The sequence below is a fragment of the Protopterus annectens genome, chromosome 9.part0 (genome assembly GCF_019279795.1).
Source record: "Protopterus annectens isolate FY-2018-M chromosome 9.part0, PAN1.0, whole genome shotgun sequence".
NCBI classification, from domain to species: Eukaryota; Metazoa; Chordata; order Ceratodontiformes; family Protopteridae; genus Protopterus; species Protopterus annectens.
In genome coordinates, this window is record NC_056743.1 from 1,351,705,541 (window position 1) to 1,351,729,678 (window position 24,138).

The window sequence follows — 24,138 nt, forward strand, 5'->3', positions numbered from 1 at the left end:
CCAAGAACTGGGAGATTTTACTACTTAGGAACATATGCTGACTGCAGAATTAAAAATGTAGTCCGTCTTGCCTCATGTACTTCTTATGTGGGCAAAAAAAAAATCGTCACTTTAAAGAATTTCAAAGCACCTAAATGGCATTAAACTAAAAGATCATAAAAATCCCTTGTATAAGCATATTGTGAGCAATGTTTCCCATGTTTTTTGCATTCTCTGTGCTAGAGCTTATACATGAAAATGCAAGAGGAAGTGACATAATCTTGCGTACTTAAGCTGAAATGAAATTGATAGGGCTATTGCAGGCTGACACACCTGGTGGACTAAATACATGTTTGCCTTTGAAACCGGCATTGAAAGGGCATCATCTGAAGAACAGAAAATGATTGGATAAAAGTTGTGCCTCTTAAGAGGCTAGATGATGATGGGTGTTGTCCTAGAATTGAAAGATGATTGGTCATCATTCAGGACATATGTTGAACAGAGTATACAGATATTTTATGGCTCTGAAGAAGGACATTTTGTTTGTCTGACAGCACATATCCTGTTAATCTGCTCGTTTACTATTGTTGTCTTTTAAAATGTTTAAATTAAAACATTTTTATCCATGTTTTGGCTTTTTATGCCTGCATGATTCAAGCTTTGCTGGGGAACCACATATACAGCTTGCTTTTTATAAATACATATATATATTTTATATACATATACACATATGTACACATACATATATATGATCTCATGTGTGTGCGTGCTCGTGTATGTAGATGAATAGATGATTTATACAAGTAGATAGATATTAGCAGGGGTTGTGGGGTAAGTGGGGGGAGGCTTGCTTCGCTACAAATTTTTTTTAAAATTTGCATGTGCCAAGGTTATTGGTCAGTATCTGCATAGCATAATGTTGATGTTTGCGGTTTCACTTTTTTTTTTGTGTTCTTGAATCATTCGATCATTTGAAGTAAACTTGTATAAAGAGTTGACCGTAAGATCCCCTTTCAGATTTCATTGTAATGCGAGTTCTTCTAAAAATAACCTGTCTTGATATTCTACCTATTTCAGTGCTGAATTAATTGTGTTGATCCAGTGTTTCTGGCAAATGCATAAATATGTATTCTGTCTGGTAAAGCTAAACAGGAATTTTACTTCTGATGCAGTACTCCACAAAGAAATGTGGTGTGCCATTGTTGTATTTTTCATAATGTGCAGACATTCAACACAAAGAATGACCATGTAGTATATTGAAAAATATTAAATTTTGGCGGTGATGTCCTCTGAACTACTGGATCGACTGTACTGGGAAGGCAATATTTCAGTATATCTTTGAAATTTTATTACAAAACTTTCTGTCAGCAACCACTAAGAATTTAGTTTGAATTTGAATATACCACTTTAGTTGCCTCAGTATGTATTATGTTATCTGAGGCATTCAGTAAATAGAAGTATTTTGTATATAAAGTACATAGGATTTTTACTTCTAACTGAGGTGATGACAGTTCAGTAAAGTAGTAGTCCATTTATGCTTTTGAAATACTGAGGAGAAGCTTAACACAACACCTATAGTAGAGACAGAGTGTAATGAAAAATGTCAGTGTGTGAAAGTGAGCAACTCTGAGGCATTACTTATGCTGTCTCGATGTATATGTAGTGTGTGTAAGCCACATTCTCTCTCTCTCTCAAAAATTATTACAAAATGTTAAGGCATTAAATATCCAAGAATGGTATTCTACTCATAGGGGTTTCAAGTGCAGCAGTACTCAGAACTTGAGCACACCACTTTAATTGATGCAGTCTGTAGCATGGTATCTATGATGGGGTGCAAATGGAAATATGTATTTCTAGTAAAATATACATTTTTTTTACTTGTAATATAGTGAGAACTCACTAAAGAGTATTTTGGGACATTTATTGTACTTTGCTTCCCAAGCAGAAGTTCAGAACAATACCCCAAATGTAATACAAGATATCAGACTGTGGCAGTGAATGTCACTGAAACTGTTGACATGTGGTCTGTATAAGAAACCCATATCTAAATCCCACTTTCAGATTTCTTAATGAACCTTTCATGTGACATCTACAGCACATTCAGCGGTAGAATGTACCTGTGATTGCTTTTCTTGGCATTTCAGTGCAGGAGAATGTTATCTATAGCATGTGCAAAATGTGTGTTTTTTTTTTTTGCTGTCAATTTTTGTAATAGGCATACAGATGAATTGTTCAGAACATCTTCAAGGGAAACAGTATAATGCAGAATATCAGACTGCAACAGTGAACGTCACTGAAATGGTGGATATGTTGTATATATGTATAAAATGCCTTATCTCTGGACCTCCCTGAGGTTGCATTACAAAAGTTTCAGGCACTGGCCACTGTGAGTTCAAGTATAGAAATCACTTAAGGTTGTTATTCCGTCCTTGTGTGTTTCAGTGCAAGCACTGTGCTGATTTTGAGAGTACAACTTTAGTTGATTCCTCTTTGGGTAATTTTACTTGTGGCAGGTGGCATATGAAAAAAGATATAGCTACATATATAGTTTTTTGATATGTTATACAACATTTTACTTCTACTGTAATAAGTACTAAGGAAACCACATATTTAGACCATTATTGTACTTACCATATTAAGAAGAAGAAGCTCAGTAAATCACCTGTAATGGAAATTGATTATAATGACTCTTTAGCAGCAGACTCAGTAGGAACAGTGGATATGCTGGCAGTATGTAAAAGGCTATATCTCAGTCCACTTTTAACATTTCATTGCAAACCTTTTTGGGCAGTAACAGCTATGAATTTAGCTGCAGAAATCATATATGATTACCGTTCTACTGTAAGGGTTTTCATTGCAGTATAATGCTGGATGTGACCATACTTCTTTAGTTGCTGTGGTTTATGGCATGATATCTGTTGTATTTGGTAAATAAAAAGGCCTTTTATTTCGAGTATAGTGCCAGTTCGGTAATGATAGGGTTTTATTCCATGCCATTGTTGTACTTGCTTGGTTTACTGAGCAGAAGATCAACACACAGCCCACAATGCAAAGTTGAATGTAATGCAAAATTTCAGACTGTGACCATAAAGGCATATGAATTAAAGCCTCTGGAGCCTGTTCTTGAAAGGCTATATGTCAGTTCTACTTCCATATCTAATTATGAAATGTTTAGGTAATAACAACATGATATTCAAGTACAGAAGGATTATACAGTAAACTCTGTTAACTGGCACCCATGGGGATTGGTAGATGCCAGATAACTGTAGTTTCTGGTTGCCTGAGAGTTGCCATTAAAAATAAGCCTGCCTAATACTGTACCCTATACTTTTTGTTTGGTTTGACTTGTTCCCAGGTTGGGGGGAGAGGGAATTTATTTCCATCTTTCTTTTTGACACTCTGAAACTCTAAAAATGTAAGGTAGGTTTCTGCAGGAGAGAAACCGAAAGTGGAACACATGAAAATTGTACTGTATTTCTTTGATATTTTTGCTGGTTGCTTCTGCTCAGGTTAACTGAGAGTTTACTGTAATAACCTCAGGGTTTCCATTGTTGCACACCTCTGAAATTGACCCTGCCACTTTTGCTCCTGGAAAGTATAGCATTGTAACTGTGACATGGCACTCTAGTACACAAGTATTTTAAACCTTTACTTTGCTCAGTGTACATTGTCATTGGAAGGTATGTGTGAAGCAGATTGCCGGACTGCAGCAGTGAGCTCACCTAAACATTGACATGTAATGCCTGTCTGTGAAAGGACATATCTCAACCCTCTCTTTGAGATTTCATTATGACATTCTCTGGGAGTAAAAGTAATGGGGACTAACAATAATTGGCTACAGATACTCCTGAGAGCACCCCAGCACTATCAGGTTTTACCTCATATCATGCGTTCCGGCCCCAAAATCCGGCCAATACCAAGAAAGGAGGGGGGGGTATCCATATTCATCAAGGACACCCACACCTCAAGATTAGTGGCAACGCACGATGCATCGGAGACCATCCAGGTGCAATTAACCATAGGCAAGACTGCTCTGCAAATTGTAGCATGTTACAGGCCACCCTCACAAACTCAGGAACCTCACATGGCTTTCCTGAAAACACTGGAGGGGATAAATGTATCTCCAAAGACCATCATACTAGGTGACTTCAATTACCCTAATATAGACTGGGAACACTACTCAAGCCCAAACACCCTAGCCCAAAAGTTCCTGGAATTCATAAACTCAAATGCCATGGAACAACTAGTCCCCATCCCCACAAGAGGAGAAAACATACTTGATCTCATCATCACGAACATGGGAGCACAATGTTCAACACCGGAAGTATACCCCTCACTGGTGAGATCAGATCACATACTAATCTCGCTAGAGGTCCTCATCCCACCCCCACCAGAAATAAAAAAGGCCACAGTAAAGAACTTCTCGAAAGCCGACTTCACACTTCTAAAGACTAGTGTGGTCTCCTTTAAGGCCCCGAGCGGCGGAAAACAGTACCCAAGCCGCTGAATCACTTACAAATGCCTTCTACCAGCACCTACAGGACTGCATGGATAAGGCAATCCCAAGCAAAACAAAGACTCTTTGTACCAAAGGCAAGCGTCCAGTCTGGTGGACCCCAGCCATAAACAAACTCTACAACAAAAGGAGGAAGCTACTACAAGATAGAGCAAAATCCTTAAAAGGTAAGACACCTTTGATCACTACAAGTAAAAAACTAAGAGCTCTCATAAAATCATCCAAAGCAGACTTTGAGAGAAAAATAGCTAAAGACTCAAAAGACAATCATAAGGCCTTCTTTAGCTATGTTAGAAACCTGGGAGGAAACTCCCAGATATGCTCAGAACTAGTTCAAAATGATGTGAAGATTACTGATCCTACAGAAATTGCCAACATACTGGCTGACAGGTTCAGTGCAAACTTCTCCCCCCCCCCCAAAAGGAGAGATATCTATACCAAACGATTGCAGCCCCCAAACATCTCTAACGCCCAAGTGAGAACTGCTCTCTCCAAAGCAAAAAACACAGCATCCATGGGACCTGATGGTGTCCCCGGCTGTGTGCTCCACGAACTCAACGAGGAATTAAACCCACAGCTAGGACAGCTGTTTAATCATAGTCTCACCTCTGGATACGCACTCCAGGAGTGGCGGCGACAGTGGTCCCACTTCATAAAGGCGGTGCCTCCACCGACCCTGGAAATTACCGGCCCATTAGCTTGACAAGCCTCATCTGCAAAGCCATGGAGAGGATCATTATGGATCTCATAAATAAAGACATAGGGAATTTGCAGACTTTGGATCCAACCCAGTTTGGCTTTGTCAAAGGCAGATCATGCCTTTTAAACTTGGTTGACTTTTTCGAAACAGTCACCAAAGCCATTGATGAGGGAAAGGCAGTCCATATAGCCTACCTCGATCTGGCGAAAGCCTTCGATACAATACCCCACTCGGGTTTCATTGAAAAACTCATCAGCTTAAATGTTAACCCATTCATCACAAGATGGGTTGCAAACTGGCTGAGTGACAGAACCCACAGGGTCAGAGTTACTGGCGTCATGTCAGACTCAAAGCCTGTCACAAGTGGTGTCCCACAGGGCTCAGTCCTGGGCCCACTCTTGTTTGGCATCTACTTTTCCGAAGTACAAGCAAACACAGGAGGGTTATGGCTGACAAAGTTTGCAGATGACTGCAAACTGAGTCGAAAACACATCTGACACAGATATCCTTCAGAAGGGTCTCACAGAAACGGATAACTGGTGCCAGAGCCATGGCCTAAAGTTAAATGCCAAAAAATGCATGGTCATACCCTTCGGGAAAAACGAGGTTACCCCTAGCTACCATATAGGTGGCAATCCACTGAGCACAGAAGAAGTTATCAGGGACCTGGGGACCCAGGTTGACAGTAGCCTGTCATTCGACACCCATGTAGCTAAAGTAGTTAGGAAGACCTTCTACATTGCCCACCTTATCATGAAGGGATTCACATCTAGATCAAGGGAGGTCATAGTTTCCCTATACTCATCACTCATCAGACCAATGATTGAGTACAATGCCCCATTCGGAATGTATCTGACCCGACACTTGCAGCAGCTGGAGAGGCCACAAAAGTTCCTCACCAAAAGGATAAAGGGTCTCAGAAATCTGTCCTATGCTGCCCGACTGAAAGAACTTCAGCTCTATTCAGTCGCTTACCGCTTACTCAGAGGTGACCTGTGCCTGACTTACAAGGCCATGTCTAACCCAGATTTGATGAATATGCTTCACCTCAAATAATCTAGATCCGTCAGCCACAAGGGCGGGAGACTTAAACCTCGACACGGCTATTAATAGGACGTGCTGGAGGGATAGATTCATCACCCAAAGACTCCCTATGCTGTGGAACAAAATCCCAGTATATGTGAGGCAGAGCACCTCGCTGGCCTTGTTCAAGAGAAATCTTGACCAATGGATGGGAGATCGCAGATATACCCCAGGGATTACCTCCGTGTCACTGCTCGACAGAGGCACAGCAAAATAATGGGTATAGTTCCCCATACTAAAGGGGTGGCGTAAGCCACAAAACTATGGGCTAGGCTTGTAAATGCCCTCGGGCAGATAGCCTAGTATAAACCTATGAACCTATACTATATGGGTTCCTCTTCTGGTGTTCTCTTATCTGTGCTGAATTTGACCCCATGTATTGGTTGATTAGAGTTTTAGTTTACTAATTGTGGCTTGTAGCAAATTTAAAAAAAAATTGAAAATGTAGCAGCGTTTTACTTCTAATATGTCATCTCTTTAGAGAAGTGTTCACCATTATTGTATTACTGAGCAGAGAGTCAGTACAGTACCAACAATGGAAACTGAGTATTATGCAGAGGGTTAGACTGTGGCTGTTAGGCATGTAAACAAAACCCATTGGTGCTTATCTGTGAAAGGCTATAGCTCACCCTCCTTTTTAGATTTTATTTAGATTTTATTATGAAGTTGTAAGGTAATAACAAAGTGATCAACAACAGAAATCAGTATTTCACTGGAGCTTACCAATGAATTTAAGCTGATCATCTTAGCTGTCAGAAAACATAGCATTGTAGTCATGGAGGCTAAGTATAGTACCAAACTGTGGCAATGTAATCCTTCTGAAAGCACTGAATTTGCTAGCGGTATATAAGTAGTGTGATAGTTTCTTAAAGGCATTTCACAATTACAGAAAAAAAAATATTCAAATAAGCTACTTTGGTATATAACACTTTCAGGAATGCCATTCTGTCACTAATTACTTCACTGGACCTCCTATTTGCATAGTAGTATATGGGCTTTGTGCTTTGCCCTCTGTACAGGCGCAGTAATGTTGCCTAGGTTGGTGAAATACTTTAGGTCTAAGGAGGACTTGGTGCACATATGTTTTGGACTATAGTTTCAACTGGCCTCGTGAGAAGGAATTAGAGAAGCTCCCAGATGGAAACCAGGTATAGTGCAAGACTGTGACAACAAAAGCCTTCAAAAATGCTTAATTTTGCTAGCTGTATATGTGTAGCAGGTCTCCTAAGGCAGTTTACAATAAAATGTTAAGGGAATTTGAATAAGATGTTTGGTATAACTCTCACTGAAAAGTGCCATCCTACTTCCAATAAGTCTCTATGATTTATATACAAACTCAATGCTTTTGTGAGTAGATGGGGTATGTACTTTGCGCTGTATGTAGTAACATAAATATTGTATTATCGGTTGAAATAAATATTTTTTTTCTTCTGGTTTCATGAGGACTTTGAGCATATATATTTTGGATATCACTTTCACCCAGCCTTTCAAACATTGGTTAGATAGACCCCCTCCTGGTGGAACTTGGTATAGTGCCAAACTGTGACGACAAAACCCTTCAGGAATGCTGGATTTGCTAACAGTGTATTAGAGGCTAGATTGCAGTTAATGGTGGTATACAGTAAACACTTCAAGGAATTCTAATGGATACTTTGACACTAAATGCATTGAAGAATTCAGCTTTAACGTAAGGATTTTACTGCATCTCATTCCTGATTTTATATGCCAGCACAGTCCTTTGTCAGTAGATGGAGTGGATATTTTACACAATGTGTATTAGTGTGAATGTTTCCTCTGCTAGTTTAAAATATATATGATATATGTATGTATATTTTTTCTTCTGAAGTCAAGATAAAGTAAGAACCAGTTCTGAATATGGGTTGATTCTGAGCAACATTGTATACTTACATTAATGTGTCCTGGCAGTTTGACGCATTCTGATGGCTATATACGCTTGCTGATAGTACATTGTGTCTGTCAGCAGTCTAATATTTTCTAACAAAATATTGCAACATCTGGATATTTAGTTATAAACTGCAATAAAGTTATGCTTTTAAGGTAGCAAAACAATTGTATACTGAATTTGAGTGCCAAGCCACAATTCCTAGTGATGCTCTAACTTTATTTTCTCTGTACAGTAGAGTCGATTTATCCAAACTTCTATTATCTGAAATGTCAAGTATCCAAAGCAGCCTTCCAAAGTTTTTGAGTAGGAAAAATAGTCTGAGTATGTAAATATTATACATAGTCCCTTGAGCATGTTTCTTGAGCTTGTAGCTAGTTCTTGTGTGAAAAATATTCTTTATTGTCTACTGGAATCGCCGAATGGTTGAAAAGTATAGCATGCCAAAAAAAGCAAGATTTTAGAAGTTTTTTATCCAGTTAGATTTGATTATCCAAACTACCCTAAGTCCTAGTTAGTTTGGACAATCGACTCTCTACTGTAATACCATTTCAGATGTTAAAAAACATTACTTTCCTGAACAAGGAAATGTTTTGTTTTATGTTGTAAAAACAAAATATATTTATGATTTTATAGATTAGGAATTCATGTCCTGTGAGAGAGAGTAAATTTTTATGTTTTTTTGTGAACCAAATCTAAAAAATTTACTCTGGTTTCATACATATCATAAAAAGTCCAAACTTCACAAACCAGCGAAAAGTGAACCAAACAACAGAAAAAATGCTCCGATTAACAAACCACTTTATTCACGATAATCCTGAAGTGCGAAACATACACATACACTTTTCATCACTAAAAATACAGCCAACTTCCTCAGAAGACAAAATCATGTAAACCACAGTGTGTTTAAATAGTGGTTGTAACCCTTAACAAGCCAATTAGTACATTAATTTGGCTTAATTAGAAGTAAGCTTAATAAAACAATTATAGCCCCTGGTTTGCATAGTAAAGTTATATATGCAAACCGAGCTTTAATCTTAGTTTGAAACAAACAATTGTTAGTAAATAGACAAAATAAAATTGTTTAAAGGAAAACATATATATTAAAAAAGAAGGACATTGTCTCCATTATTTACACGGCAAACACACAAGGGAAACTAGTTGTTATTGTAGCCTTCGCTATGTCAACAGAACATCATACTAATGTGGCTTGATTTTAAGAACACTAGTGTTTAAAATACTTGCATTTAAAATACTTGTATTTAAGATAGACAAGGAACATCCATCCGCTTGAATGTAAGAGTTTAGTAACCTTACTTAATTCGTACACTGATTTAAAAATATATATACCTCGTTTATTGGTAGTGTACGATGATAAAAATAAGAATAAAAATAAAGATAAAAATAGAAGTGTAATTCTCTCAACTCTCCAGCAATGCGTAGCATTGTAACTCGAATTTTAGTTAATACTCATTAACTAATGGATGTATTGGTGTATGATGTAATATAATGGCAATACAACAATATAATACCAATAAAAATATACTACCAATAAAAATAAACCCAATGATAAAAAACATATATAATAAAAACCATGATGCACAATAATAATTAATAATTAATAAATATTAATATATACATATGTATAAATTCTTTATGTTTATTATTATATTATTTACATCATTATTACTCACTGTAATCCTTTATTTATAGCCTTAATTTGCTTTAATTTTTTAGGGTGTATACAATGAGTACTACGGCTTAAAATATGTCATAAATATTAACCCTAATTTAAAACAATTTTTCACTTCAACTATATTACTAGTTGATATATTACAATGATTAATATGTTACAATAATTAATAAATAACAATAGAATAAATAAGTAAATAAATTAATTAATTAAATATTATGTATTTTTATAAATTTATTTATTATTATAAATTAATTGTCACTATATTACAGTTTGAGACTATTTTAAAATATCCTAAACCATTTCAGGGTATTTCAAAATTCTAACAGTCTATCAGAAACCTTTTTCAGAATAATTTAAAGTTATGACTATCAAAAACTGATCAAGTACTTAATTAAAAATATATTATTAATATTATCTTTCCAAATTCTTTAATCTTAAAATGCATTTAATGGATGACATCTCGTTAATACCAGGGAATTGGTTGGCATTTGTTGTCAATTGCCAAATTAGTTCCTTCCGTTCCAATTTTAATGGTTCATATGGACACCTAGGATCTTCTGTTACCTGGTCGATAATTTTAAATTTAAAATAATGGCCTTCGTTCAAGTGAAAATGCCTAGCTAGGGCATTGTCTAATTTCTTTCTATTAATACTATATGTATGTTCGTAAATTCTTTCCTGTAATTTTCTATCAGTTTTCCCAATATAGAAGGCTGCACACTTTACACACTTAGCCATGTAAACTACTTGGCGGCTACTACAATTAAATTTGTCTTTTATTTTGTAAGTGTGATTTTTTATTGTAAAGGTGCAGCCTTCTTCAATAAATTTGCAATAGTTGCACATATTGCATTTGAACATACCTCCATTAAGTCTAATATTAGTGTTTTTAGATTGTAAAATTTCCTTGAAATTCTGGCTTCTCCTATATATAATTTTTGATTTATCAGGTAATATATCCCTGAAATTACTATCTGATACTAAAAGGTGCCAGTTTTTATTTAAAATGTTCTTGATGTCAAATGCATTCAAATTAAAACAAGTAATAAGACTACAAGTAAATGGTGTCCTTACTTCTTTCACTACCGTTTGAACTGACTCATTATTTTCTAGTACCAGCGTACCTAATATTGGTGAATATACCCCTTCCCATCTCTTATTCTTAACTTCAGTAGTTATATTATCAATAAATTCACTGAGGTACCCTCTCCGGAGGAAACATTTTTCAAGAAGTTGACATTCATCTATAAAATCCGTATCATTTGTTATCATTCTTGCCGCCCTAACTAGTTGGCCTTTAACGACCACTTTCTTCTGGAATAGTGGGTGGCTACTTGAAAAATGGAGAAATGTATTAGAATAAGTCTCCTTCCTGTAAATAGTAGCTGTAAATCTTTCATTAGCATAATCTTTTCTTAAGTTGACATCCAAATAATTAATATTGTCCTTACTATGTTTGGATGTAAACTCCAGGAAGTCAGTACTATCATTAAAGATGGAAATAAGCCCATCTATACCCTCTGATTGGTCATCATAAATCATAAAGATATCGTCGAGGAATCTTGTGTAGAAGGTAATTTTATCTTTAAACATTATATTTTCAAGTACAGTCAACCTCTCCCAACGTGCCATTACCAGATTAGCAATACTGGCACCACACGGGGACCCCATAGCGACCCCGATCTTTTGATGATAAATTTCCTTATTAAACAGAATGAAGTTATAAGAAAGGACTGTGTCAATTAGTTCTCCTATGTGCTGAATTTCACCGGTAGGTGACTCTAATAGTCTCAGCATATCACTGACCCATTCTATTGCCTTATCGTGGGGTATACACGAGTAAAGGTCTTTGACATCAACTGTGACAAACAATCCTGTGTTTGTAAATTGTTAATGGATTTAAGGAAAGACCATGAATCTTTCGAAATCTGTTTTTCTAACTTGATATATTTTTGAAGAATTCTATCAATCACTTTCGCACAGGTATAGGTCATGCTACCCCTCCCATCCACCAGTGGCCTCATAGGTGGGTCTTCCAGGTTTTTATGGACCTTAGGGATCCCAAATAGGACAGGTGTTCTAACCTGTGATTGCTGTAAATAATTATATAAGTCATTGTCTATTCTCCTTTCAATGAATAATTCCTCGTACAATGATTTAATTCTACTAGCTGCTAAATTCATTTCATTCAGGGATGATTTATAGGAGGTGTCACTTTCCAGTATCGTTGTCATTCTATTCAAGTAGTCACTACTAAACATTATTACTAGCCCCCCCCCCCCCACCTTTGTCAGGTTTCATGACGCGAATAGGCGCCTGCTTTAATAGGTCTCTTTCTTTTGTCATATTGTATTTATACCTATTTTTAGTTTCCTTCAAGTTCAATAAGTCTGCTTCCATGATTTTTTCAAAAAGCAATAATGAAGGGTGAAGGGGGGGATTGTACACACTTGATACAAAAAAGTCAGATCTTTCACTAAAATTCTCCCCCATCAAGAATAATAAGTTCAACTTCCTTGTGAAAAGTTTCAGATCTATTAAAGTGTGCGCAATATTAAATGTGGTACTGGGTACAAAAGTGTAACCCCTACTCAATAAATCCACAATTTCATTACATATAGACAGACTACTATAATTATAAATCTTAAAGTCCACTTTTGAGTTAGTTATAACAGTACACTTTGGTTGGTGGTATCCAGATGTCGTAATAGTGACATCATTTACTACCACTTCCTCCTCTTGTTCCTCAAGTTCCTCTTGTTCTGAAAGTTGGAACTCGAGGCTGGACTCCGAAAATTTTGGTTCCCCATTCTTGTTTGGTTATTATTGTATTGGTTAGATCTATCCAAGTTGCCAAAGTCTCTCAAGTTGTTTCCGTTTTTAATATTTGCTTGTTGGGCCAACCTCTCGCTCCTCCTAACATCACTGTCTGTGTTAGGTGTTGACTCATGTTGAGGTGCTAAATCAGTTTGGGGTTGTTGCACATTGGGACTTACTCCCGGACCAGAATGAGTCTCCGTATCTAGCACAATGTCTTGTTCATTTGGGGTCATATTGGAAGGTTGAGGGGGGTGGGGATAAGCTTTACCATCTCCATAGTCTTTTAAATCCCTATTAATTTTCTTTGTTTTGGTACCATTCATCTCTGACAGATGGTCGTCTATGCTTAAAAAGCATCTGTCATATTCAAATTGGTACCTAGTGAAATTCATATCAGCTTTAATCGAATTATCAAGTAATTCTAATTCATTCAGTAAAGTGTCCACCATTTCCTGGTAATGTATACAAAAAAGTTCTAGCAGTTCCAAGCCATGTCTATCAAATAGTGTTATAAGTGCATTATGGAAAGGAGTACCTTCAATTAATCCCATAGGAAATTGCCAGTGCCTCAAACCTTTAGGGACTATCTTTAGTTTGATGCACTCACGAAAATAGGCAATTTCCAATTGCAGTTTACGGGTTTTAAACAGTTTATTGTCAAATAAGTTCAATTTCTGGTTAATATCATTATTTACCTCTGGTGCTGCTCGTATGGTACCATTCGGTTGTGAGCTAGCAAACGTAAAAGTTTTATGCGCCCAAACAGCAAATGGTTCACGCTCCATAGACCTTTGGTTGCCTGCAACTGCCCCTTCACGAGCGTTTACTGGTTCCCCTTGTGTTTTATTTCCGTTTGGATTGCCGTTAGTTACAGAATTGTTTATTGGACATATCCGTACAGTACCTCCTTCATTCAACCGGCTGCCTGTTGGTGTACCGGATTGAGAAAGCCGGTTAACGTCATCCATACGTTGAGAAAGTCGGTCGACTTTCTGTGTGAGCAGTTCTATGAGGGCTGTGAGATTTCCATCGCCGTGTAAATAATGGAGACAATGTCCTTCTTTTTTCCTTTAAACATTTTTATTTTGTGTATTTACTAACACTTGTTTGTTTCAAACTAAGATTAAAGCTCGGTTTGCATATATAACTTTACTATGCAAACCAGGGGCTATAATTGTTTTTTTAAGCTTACTTCTAATTAAGCCAAATTAATGTACTAATTGGCTTGTTAAGGGTTACAACCACTATTTAAACACTCTGTGGTTTACATGATTTTGTCTTCTGAGGAAGTTAGCTGTATTTTTAGCGACGAAAAGTGTATGTGTATGTTTCGCACTTCAGGATTATCGTGAATAAAGTGGTTTGTTAATCGGAGCATTTTTTCTGTTTGGTTCATACATATCATGCCCTCCAAACAAAATAAGCAGTTTTTATGCACATTTCTAACATATGATTGTGAAACGTGTGGAAGGTGTAGTGGCCTTGTTAATGATGATCAGTGTGTTCAGAGACATACTGCCCAAAGGCAAGCCAGATCATACAGTTGCCCTTTACTGTCACTCTCAGCCTGCCTCTCTACTTTGTAAAAGATATCCACCCTCTGTGTACCAGTCTAATGTTGGATAGTGATTGAAACTGAAAGAACAGATTAATCACAGTGAGCCTGTCCGTCTCAGACACCATATACTTTCCCTAACGCCCATCAAGACAGCAGTGATCATGTTATTGTGATCAGCTAACTGCCCCCAAACAACTGGCTGTCACCCATAACACATGGTCAACAAAAGTGCAATTAAGTGGAATAAAAAACTGTCAAAGTGATAGTTACCACACCCCCATTATAAGCACCGTAGTGGGGGGAGGGGAGCAGATTTTAAAATAAAATGCAAAACTTTTAAAATTACTGAATTGTGCTGTGGGTACTCTGCAGTGTTACCACTGCCAACATATAGATCTGTTTCCTGCATGAAAACCTTAACACCCACACACAAACATGCACCCTAAGAGAAGCCCAATCCTGAGGATCTGAATGTCTGCTGCTGACTAGTTTCTAGTGAAATAAATGAAGGTTGCCAGAAAAACATTAATATCTTTTGCTAAGCGCAGTCAGTCTCGGGTGCTTGGGAACTGAAAGTGGATTGACTATCCTATTACAGTAGAGCAGGTGTCTACAACCTGCGGCTCTTCAACTACACTGCAGTGGCTCCCAGTAGCTTTGAAAAATAACGGCCACTCTCTACTACACACACACACCTCTCAACTGTGCAGATTTTTGCAGAATGTCCTGACTTTTGCCTCATATTTTTGGTCTGTTACTCATAATATTGTAGTTTTCTGGCAAACCACTGAGGGCTGAAGTTAGAAAAATAGACATTTGAGTTTCAGACTTCATACCCTTCAGAATACCAGATTTTGCATTAGCATTATTTTTCTATCAACTTTCTAAGTTTGTAAGAGCTGGGCCTTTGTGTCCCCTTTTTATGACTTTGTCTAATTTTCTTGTTCTAAGAGGTCGAGAGATACGTCACACACACACACACACACACACACACTCTGAGCGCGATCGAGCAATCCGAATAAAAATAGGGATGGATTTTAAATATTGCTCTTATAAACTTAGTTATTTTATATTTAGGATAATAACTATATGTAAAATTTTATACGCTGTGTTATCTTCATTTTAGGGGTTAAGTTAAGTTAAGTTTTGTTTGCTGTTTCTGGTTCTACACATGGAACAAGTGGATATTGAATTAGATTTCCATCCGGAGACGAGGGATGCTACTATGCCTGCTTGGGATTTACTCCTGCACTGTAAAGACAACCCTTTATTGGCTCTGGAGCTTACCAACAACCCTGTTCCTACGATAACTTCTAACAACGGTGAGAAAATTTCTGAATTTAACAAGCTGTGTAAAAACTTTCAAGATGATTTATATAAATTACAGAGGTATGCTTGGCAACGATTACATCTTGAAGCTTGTCTTCATTTCAAAGTTGTACCTCGGGGCATGCGTATTTTTTGCATGCCAACCTATGGGGATAGTCACCCCATACTTCTTAGAAAGTGGCAAGATCTTAACATCGAACTAGGATTTAATTACATCAGACTCCTACTAGAGTACTTCGCTCCATTAGAATCTGAGTTAAGGAAAAAGATAGACATGGAACAACATCATTTCAATGAGCATTACAAATCTGAATATTTTAATAAAAGACTTGAGAGTGTTTGGTCGCAAGTACACTTGTTTAGTGAGAGGCTGAAACAAACCAAGCAAAGAAAACTCATTAGAGATGCTAATGACTTTGCTCTCGGCCAGGTGTTTGTTTGGCCGAGAACTGAACATTCCAATTCTACTACAGTCACTAATACAGCTTCATTCACAGTCTACAACTTCTGGTTCAAATAGTGAACCGTTAATCTCCTCTTCCAACAAGACACTTACCTCGGAAAGTTTTCCTACAACTTTATTAACTAATAGTTCTAATGGAGGTAACCAACTTAATGATACTCCGCCTCCTAATCAACAAGCAGCTAAAAATTACATTTCGGCAGGAGCTAAACCCAAAGATACAGCCACTACCACTACCCGTTTTTTACCGTTCCCTGTAAAACAACAAACAGGTTGGAGAGGTCGTTCCAACAGCAGGGGACCACGCAAAAGGAAAGGTTCAGAGGAAAAATACGGACAAGTGAGAAAACAAAGGAACTGAATAGCTTACTTTGTACTGTCAGACTTTACACTTTCTGAGTCCGACATTTCACTCCTTAACAACTTCATTCCATCTCAAACCAGTCTGTTAAGTGAAGTTTTGATAGATCTTAGGCTATTTTGCCGTAATGTAGCATTAAAGGTGTTTTTTAAAGATAAAATGGTTATGCAAACTGATGCATTAAGAGAGTTCTTTAAACGCAAAAGCAGTTTCATGCCTGCCATTCCACATAATATAGAATGTTTTCTGAAATTGTGTGAAAAAGATTACTATGATTATTTTGCTAAGAATCACAAAAGATGCTGTTATTTTAATGTTACTGAAAATGAACAGAAGTCACTCACTTGGTTTAAATGGAACCCAGAAGTCACTATCAAGCCCGCTGATAAGGGTGGGGCTGTGGTAGTGCTCAATACTATTGATTATGAAGCCACCATGACTACCCTTCTTTCAGACAGTGGTAATTATCAAATAGTTTCAATTGGTTTTGTTAAGAATATTATCAAAACAATACAAGCAGATCTGTATGACTTATTAATATGTGGTCAAATTAGTTGTGAAACCTATGAGTATTTTCTGATTGAGTTTCCTGTTGTCCCCATCATTAAAGGTTTGCCCAAGATGCATAAAAATATTTCACCAGTACCTATGAGACCCATTGTAGCCAGTGAAAGGTGGAGCACCTATACCATTTCATCCTTTATAGAACATCTGTTAAAACCTATAGTTAATGAAGTTCCCAATATACTTTTAGACTCCTTTCAGTTAATACAATTTTTGAAAGGATTTAAGTTAGAAAAAGATATATCTAACTATTTATTGGTAACCATGGATGTAAAAAATTTATTTACGTGCATACCGAATGAGCTGGGTCTCCAGGCTATAAGAGAAATCATGTTAACACCTTCTCATTACAGTAACAACAGACAGATTTTGGTTAATTATTTACTAGAGATTGTACTTAATATTTATCTTTGAACATAAAAATATTATTGTTATCTTCAGAAATGGGGGGGTTGCCATGGGCACCCCCTGTGCGAATAGTTACGCAAACCTTGTTTATGAATGGGAAAGCAATTTCCTTTTTAAACATAGTCACTATAGCAATATCAAGCTTTATAAAAGATTTGTGGGCGATGTTCTTTTCATCTGGGAAGGTAGTGAAGTTGACTGTATCCAGTTTATTAAGGACATTGAAATTACCAGTCCATTTTTAAGGTTTACTGTAGAAACTTCATATGTAGAGGTTCATTTTTTGGACCTAACTCTGAAGTTTGATCCAAAAGGAATGATCAATACTTCACTTTATAGAAAACCAACCTGGAGAAATTCCTTATTAAAATTTGAAAGTATACATCCCAGACATACCTTCCCAGGAATCGTCACCAGTCAGTTTAATAGAATAGCTAGGATTTGCTCAGACAAGGTTGTATTATCACATGAAGTAGAACAGCTAGAACTATTATTTAAGGAAAGAGGCTACAACGTTAATCTCATTAGAAAATGTAAACAACCAGTGCTAGGTAATGCAATATCAGATACTGACACTATAACTCATGGTGTTCACCAAGTCTTTTTCACAACCTACAATAGAAATGATAAGTTCACAGAGAAGTTGTCTTTCACTATGAAATATACAAGCGATGTTGTCTTCTTTAGGAATGTAATTAGAAAAAACTGGAATGTACTTATCATGGATTCCTGTACTAAAAATATTGTTGGTGAATACCCTAGATTTAGCTGTAAAAATTGTAACAATCTCAAACAATCTCTATGCATTGAAAAACATAACTTGCAAAACAATATTACACCTCCTAAATGTGGGACCTATCCTTGTGGCCATTGCCACATGTGCCTGTATATTTCAAAGAAGCAGGTTTTTGAACATCCAGAGGGTTTGTACACATTTACACCCAATAGTTACTTTAGTTGTGATAGTACTAACCTTATATATCTCGCTACATGTGAACGCTGTGACGCATTTTACGTAGGTCTCACTAAGAGGAGACTAAGAGATAGGGTGTATAATCACCTTTATGATATCAAAAAAGGAAATGAACAGAACGCATTAGCGAAACATGTACATGAATTAACTCACACTGTTTTAGCTTCAAAGTTTTACAATTGGTTGTTGAAAATACTAGAGGAGGTGATAATATTAACCATTTGGCTTGTATTGAGCTCAAATGGATATTTCTGTTGAAAGCACACGTCAGTCCAGGTATTAATCAATTTGTTTCAATTAAACCTATATTGAATAATAGGCCTTTATGATCTAAGTTTGTTAACTTAACACTATATATTTATTTTATTTATGCATAGACACAGTTTTTGTTCTGTCTATGTCTTAACATCATAATTTACATTCCATAACGACACGTTATATATATATAGTTTTTTATAATGGATTTCTATACTGAGACCATTATTCATTATATATTTTTTCCATAGATAGATTTGTTAAATTATTTATAAGATTATTTATAAATTGATCTGTAATATATATTTTTTGCATTTTTTATGTATATTAATATATGTGATTTGTTAGGCCACTTTTTCCATTGATAATTTTACTATAAAGAAAAAACTTTTTTATAGCTATATAACAAAATTTTTTTTTTTTTTTTTTTTTTTTTTTTTTTTTTTTAAACATACAAAATGAACAACATCATATTATTTTGCACAGAGTTTTTTCTCTAACTGGGGATTTTATTAATTAATCTCCTATGTCTCTCACTTGATAGTTGTTTTTTATTTGTGAGAGACGTATAGACACACATCACTTTCACATGTAGTTATCTTGTTAGTTCTTAACTATATGTTTTTTACTTATATAATCTGGTGATTGTTTCTTACATACAAGACTTATGCTATATTAGGTTACTGAAGTTCAACAGCATTATCAATTTCTGTATTATAACATAACATTTTATATTTCAATGGCATTAAAGCAATTCCTTGAACTGCTTATCATTAATTTTACAAGCTTTTCCTAAATGAAATATGTGTTTTTTATGAATAGTATATCTATAATGTAATCTTATTATATTGTTCAATGCTTTCTTGTATATTCTTATTTTCATTTTATTTTATAACATTCCCTCATCCATGTTTAATTATAGCGCCGAATACCATGCTACTGTTTTGTATATATACATCGTATGTATTATAATGAAACATCGTTGTTACAGCGTGACTTAACCAATTGTTTGTTTGACAAGACATTGTACAGTTGTTAAACAAGGGGAATATTTTAGATGATGGGATTTTTATAATTATTATTTCTATCAACAGTGTTGAGTAGGATTGGACGCTACAGTCTAATTTTCCTTGATTGGTCTTGGTTATGTGGTTTTAAGCTAGGTTTTGCGCATACGTTTGCTAGTTTATGCGCGTTATGTGCTTGATGCAAGCTTGAATTTTTGTTTTTTATTGCTTGCACAGTGAATATTTTGCACTTAGAGAGGTTTTGGATAGTATTTAATTCATTTGATCATTTCATTTTATTTTATATAATATAGATAGCATGAGCACTTTATATATTTAAGCACTTGGAGCACTTTAAGTTGTCAGTCAATTAATTAATTAATTGATTATTTGATTGTTTGGCTTGCCCGCCAAATTCTGTATAAAAATGTGTTTCCTTTTACTTACAATTGAATCTGAAGAAGCGTAGTTCTACTACGCGAAAGCGCTCATTTCTTGGTTTTGCAATAAAAGACGTTTTTTATGCTACAAACGGAGGTGTTCATTCGTGGTGATTCCTTCTGTATCTGTTGCCATTGCTCTTATAAACTTAGTTATTTTATATTTAGGATAATAACTATATGTAAAATGTTATACGCTGTGTTATCTTCATTTTAGGGGTTAAGTAGGTTTTGTGGCTCTCAATGATTTTTATTTGGTGGGGGAGGGGCCAAAAATGGCACTCTTGATAGTGAAGGTTGCAGACCCCTGCAGTAGAGAGTCGATTAATCCAAGCGAATTGGGACCTAGGGTAGTTTGGATAATCAAACATATAATTTAGCCAGTTAAAAATATTCTAAAATCTTTTTTTTTCTTTTTTTCTGCATGCAGGAATATACTTTTCAACAATTCAGTGATTCCAGTGGACGATAACGAATATTTTTCACAGGAGCTAGTTACAAGAGCAAAAAACATGCTCAAGCAAATATGTCTGTTTACATATTCATCCTTTATGATTTTCCCTACACAAAAACTTTGTAAGGCTGGGGCTACAGGTTAAAAGTCATACTAGTAAATATAGTAACATACTCTGCAGAAGGCCTTTAGAGCCTCCCATCAGTGTTGTGGATGGTGCCATCTATCACTGATGCTTTCAGGGTGTCTGAGGGCTTTCGAGGCATCTTTTGATACGGTGGATCCTGTTCCCATGAAAGGAAACCTGGTGCTGCATCCTTTTTGGGTATTGTAGTTTCTGTTCAGAGAGTACAAAGGGTGATACTTTAGAAACCTGTCTGAGAACCACTGTTGATACCAGACCACAGAGCCCTGCAGTACGTTCTCTGTACAAGGATTCTAGAGATTTTGATTGTTTAGAGAGGTACTTCTGTATGATTTGGCCTTTTTCCTGAGAGCACTTAACTGCTTGGGCCATATATATTGCTAGATAGAGCAATTCAGGAAGGGGAAAGTCCCAAAACAGAATTGCCTCTGCCATGTTGAACCTTGCTGTCATAATGGCTTTCAGTGCAGCAGGAAGATCAGCTAGAGCTGTAGCATCTAGCATTCCTGTTTTGTCAGCACACCTAGCTCGTACTGATAAATTTCACTGAGGATAACAAGGCAGTATTCATGCATGTACCTTTTAATGGTTGTGAAATATTTGGCTATGAAGTTAAGTGTCACGTGGAGAATATGGCGCAGGAAAGGAAATCCTTGATGGCAGTTGGGATTGTTTTTCATTCCTCAGAGATACTTCTACATAACTCAGAAGAGTCCATGATGTATAATGTGGTTTCTTCTTGAACAGCAGAAAGTTAACTCTGGAAAGGGACCCAGTGTCAAGTGCTCCTTTCAGGGAGGTGGTGTGCACAGCCAAGGTTCTGTACTGTCCTATTGATGTTGAAGTCTGTCAGCATGGACAGATAGGTGAGAACAGTATTGCCCAGGGTTCTTTCAGGTCCATTGGTTAGAAATGCTAATCTGATGCACAAGATCCACATATCTTGATCCTGTAAAGTGGGTCCCTGTCAGTAGTTTAGATACAGTTTGCCAACAGGCTAAAGTTCTACTTCCAAATATTGTTATATGGAAGTGCTGATAAATCTTCTTCTTCTTTCAGCTGCTCCCATTAGGGGTCGCCACAGCAGATCAACTGTTTCCATTTCTTCCTGTCCTCTGCATCTTGCTCTCACACCAACCGCCTGCATGTCCTCTCTCACCACATCCATAAACCTTATCTTAGACCTTCCTCTTTTCCTGTTACCTGGCAGCTTCATCCTTAGCATCTTTTTCCCAATATACTCTGCATCCCTCCTCAGCACATGTCCAAACCAACGTAATCTTGCCTCTCTGGCTGTGTCTCCAAACCTTCCAACGTGGGCTGACCCTCTAATATACTTATTCCTAATCCTGTCCATCCTCGTCACACCCAGTGCAAATCTTAACATCTTCAACTCTGCCACGTCAAGCTCCGACTCCTGCCTTTTTGTCAATGCCACTGTCTCCAACCCATATAACATAGCTGGTCTCACTACCCTCTTGTAGACCTTCCCTTTCACTCTTACTGGTACTAGTCTGTCACAAATCACTCCTGACACTCTCTTCTCCACCCACTCCATCCTGCCTGTACTCTCTTCTTCACCTCTCTTCCACACTCACCATTACTCTGAACTGTTGATCCCAAGTACTTAAACTCATTCACCTTCGCCACTTCTACTCCCTGCAACCTCAACATTCCTCTGTCCTCCCTCTCATTCACACACATATATTCTGTCTTAGTCCTACTGACCTTCATTCCTCTTCTCTCTAGAGCATATCTCCACCTTTCCAGGGTCTCCTCCACCTGTTCCCTACTCTCACTACAGATCATAATGTCTTCTGCAAACATGGACGTGCTGATAAATAAAATGACAAAACATTAGGTTATACTAAATGTTTCAGAATTTGGCTTGTATGTTTATATGCAAGTGTTTATGGGTTAGGGTAAGAATAAGGGTTACAGAAAGAGAGAGGTGTTGTAGTATATGTTGGGCACTGTATGTTTATAATGAGTATGAGTGTATTGTTCAGTAGTACTGTTATGTGTTTTGTACTGTTATAGAAAGGGTGTTTTGTAATGTTAAGATTAGGGTTGGCACACGAGTAAGATGGTGCAGATGGGCATGTGTACTACCCCTGCCCCTAATCCTATTCCTAAACATTATGTAACAAAATGCCCTTTCCTTAATAGTAGCTCTATATTCAAGCAGTGATTACTTGTGATTTATTGGTAGGGGTGATTTATTTCAGGGTTTCTTGCTTTCAGTCTCTTGCAGTAGGTATTTTGCATTTGGGAAGAAAATAATTGATTTAGTGTCAGGTGCTTGTGTAGACCACATCTGTTGTGGTGGATGGATGTCTGTAGTCTGTCTTTAGGCAGTCCTTACAACTTTCTCCTTCTGTACTGAGTGTTGCCATGGATGTGTCTAGGGTGGGAGAAAGTTTATAATGGGTAGGCGGTATGGGGTGTCTAGATGTAAACAGAACTCTCCCTACAGAGTCAACATATTGGACATGAGAGAAGTCTTACCTTCGACCCTTCAAACCTAAACTCCCTTCCATCAGGAGTTCTGATCAACATGGAAATCTGGACACATCAGCAGGCAAGGATGAATTTGATCCTATCCCTTCCTAATGAGACGCTTTGAGAATACGGGAATAAGCCATGCTCGCCAAATTTTCTGTTTGCAGTTCATGTACCAGGGAGTCCTGTTCATTGGTGAACAGACTAAGTACCTGAGTGCTCCTTGTGTGGTCCATTAGCTTCTTAGTGGCAAAGGAAGTTGTGAATGTGGGGGGAAATCTGATGCAGTATAATTGCATCCCTAACCAGCATTAAGTATAGGTACTTTTCCTTATCCCACCACAGGAGAGAGTCCCTAAGGGAAGTTGTAGCCTTTATACGGCCAATCTAACTCACAACATTTCCTCTAATGTGATGATTGTCAAGAAGGTGAAGCTTCTGAATGGTGATGCCCTCCTTTTAGCTTATGACTGTTTTTTTTTTTCTTGTTCTTCTGCCTCTTTTGGAGAACCCATTCCTTTTAAGACCAGCAAAGTATTTGTTCCGTCCATTGGACAGGTCTTTTTTCAAGGGAGACTCTAGGTAATGTTTACATTTACTAGAGGAATGTTGGCCAGGGCATTGGTGAACTTCTGATACTTAATGCTATGGCTCCTTTATATTCATTTGAGCTACCACCAACTCAAGCAAGCGGGACCTTTTGTTTAATGAATAATTCAAAGGACAACACACTGAAAAGTGCAGCACCCCCATGCTGCAGTGCAGTGTTGGCAGTCCATCTACCTGGTGTGGGAGCAGAACCCAAATCCTTCTCTACCAGATGCGAGTGTGCTGCCTGTTGAACCACTGTCCCTGTTTTTTATCCTTATCTTTGTGGTTTGGATTATTCCTTGGTTTAAATTCACTTGACTGGCATTTCTAAATTTTACCAGGTCAAGATGACATTTCTTTGGCCTCTTTTAAAAGTCACTAAAGATTTCTT

The 24,138-nt window shown here is 37.0% G+C and overlaps 1 protein-coding gene across 1 annotated transcript in view; it reads left to right on the forward strand.

Moving 5' to 3' along the window:
* Positions 1-24,138, forward strand: part of ADAM9 (ADAM metallopeptidase domain 9) — a gene marked incomplete in the record, with an annotated part of 1,887,510 nt that overhangs the window by 10,455 nt on the left and 1,852,917 nt on the right.